At 28.8% G+C, this 2,366-nt stretch overlaps 1 long non-coding RNA gene across 1 annotated transcript in view; it reads left to right on the top strand.

The window, feature by feature from the left end:
- The first annotated feature begins 1,222 nt into the window (after positions 1 to 1,222).
- Positions 1,223 to 2,366, top strand: part of LOC106473657 — a 22,203-nt gene continuing 21,059 nt past the window's right edge. Inside the window, exon 1 of the long non-coding RNA XR_002613746.1 lies at positions 1,223 to 1,349. This is a non-coding gene — a long non-coding RNA (uncharacterized LOC106473657). The remainder of the gene's footprint in view (positions 1,350 to 2,366) is intronic.

Consider the following 2,366-nt stretch of genomic DNA (forward strand, 5'->3'; position numbering starts at 1 on the left):
TAAATAATGTATATAGGGAAATTAAATCGATTAGCTTCAACATATTTGGTTTTTGGTTTCTGTTAGTAGGGTTTCTTTTACGTCTGAAAAATAGTGACTTTTAGATGAATGTTTAATATAAAAGGATGTTGTAGCTTATTTCTTAAAGTTTGATGTTTCTGCTCTTGTTAACTGGATGGAGTTTTTAACATCACGTTGTGAGCACATGGCTTAATTACTAGAAATATGATAGAAGATTAAGAAATGATTTGAATAACATGTTATAAAAACCTTGATTAGATTCTTGATTCATTATTGAATCAGCAGGTTACATAGCTCAATGCTGTAGATTTTGAACTTGTGTTTTTATTGAAGTAATAGAGATATAAGTACCATATATAAAAGAAATTCAGCATTTAAGTTAAATTTCTATTGAAGTAATATTTATTTGTGAAATTAGGCCTATCATTAGTGATGTGGAATATGTACAGGTTGTAAACTTGTAGTTAAAGAAATAAAATACTTTTGTTATCATTAAATGGGCTAAATTTTTTATTATTTTTTAGCAAATAATCCAAAATAAAGTGTCCAAAACAGAGATTGCTATAGCAATGTATTGACAAAACTGGACATCCTTTGCAGGACAGACAAAATGAAAACTTCAAGTGTAGTTAAAACTGAAAATAAGGCTACAGTACAACACTATGTTCTATAACATGGATCACCCTAAACTGACACCCACAATTTATCTTAAACCTTTCTCTAAATGTCACAATTTTTTAAACGGAAAATATAGAGAAGATTTACATGTATAAATGCTGGAACTTAAGATAAACAAATATAGAGAGTGGCCAGTTTCATTTACCAAAATAATTCATATACTTGTTACTTTTATTTACCTCAAGTATTCTCTTTGTTGGTACTAATGGTATTGTAGATGGCCATGTGTTTATGATATAAAACTACATTTAAAACTATATTGTTTTAAAAGTTTTCTTTGATCAGCAGTTTGCTCTAGCTATTAAGACATCAATTCAAGCTGTGTTGTAAAATTTTCTATTTGGAAGGTGTAAGCAGTTAGTTTATCTGGAGCTCACGTCATTTGTACTTGTAGAACAAATCTGTTTATCGTTTATTTTACTTGGTTCTTCACATAGGTTCACCAGAACCACCTAATGATTTTCACTTTAATAGTTTTAACAGGGAATATCTCACTTATAATGCCAGACTTTTACTTTTTTCCATTTAAGGGAGACTGTTGGATATGTATGGAGCTAATGGACTCATCTTTAGACAAATGTTATAAGTTTGTGTATGAGAAAATGAATCAGACAATCCCAGAGTTTATCTTAGGAAAAATTACTGTAGCAGTAAGTGTCAAGTTTCTGTCTTCATGTTACTGCATTGAATTTTATTTTTTTATAACTAATGTACATTTAGATATTGTCATCTCACAGAAAGGTTTTTTTATTATTTAAATTTTTCACTATACATTTAGTCCTTATTATGACCAAATATCTAAACAAAACTTTGTCACAGCAAGACTTCCAGTCAAGGATGAGTCTAATTTCCGGGGTTCTTATTCAAAGTTGACATTTTTTTATTCATATCTGTATGTCGTGTTTTTAACTCTACACTCATATGTAATTGCGATGTTCAGTGATATGTATATAATGGTTTTAAAAATGAAACTGAAATGTGATTTGTATTTAAATGTTTTTGTTTCTATACATTTTGGATTATGTCTGATTGTTTGATCCTTACATTGCTGTTCAAACTTGTGATTTTAGTATTGTGCTCACTACACTTCTAATCATTTTCTTTTGATCACTGTGACTATAAGACTGTTTGTTTCACCACCAAAGCAATGATGGTTTAACCATCACGTTGCTGATTTGACTAACACTTTGTTGACTACTTTTATAATCATTGATAGTAACAAACTTGCTACTGCTTGTGTTAATTTTAAACCTTTGTTAGTGCTTGTTTAACTATCATTTTCATTATTGATATGACCTTTTTAATATTATCTGAATTAACTGAATTTATTTTAAAAGAAAGATTGTAATAAGATAAACCAATGTATAACTAATATAGATTTCTTTATAAGACTGCTTAAACACATATGACTTGTTTGTCCTACATTGGTAAGTTGATAGAGGGTTGTTAGTTAGTATAATAATTAGTTCACACACACAACACATTATCTTTACTTCCTACATTTCTAACAATTGACTTTTGTTCATGAATTAAGTTACTTTATGTTAAGAAAAATCATACCAAGGAGTTATAGCTCTGTTTGGATAATGATATTGTTAGTGTAACTGTGTTGGGATAATGATGTAAGTGTAGCTGTGTTAGGATCATAATACTGTTAATATAGCTGT

The sequence above is a fragment of the Limulus polyphemus genome, unplaced genomic scaffold (genome assembly GCF_000517525.1).
Source record: "Limulus polyphemus unplaced genomic scaffold, Limulus_polyphemus-2.1.2 Scaffold6375, whole genome shotgun sequence".
NCBI classification, from domain to species: domain Eukaryota; kingdom Metazoa; phylum Arthropoda; class Merostomata; order Xiphosura; family Limulidae; genus Limulus; species Limulus polyphemus.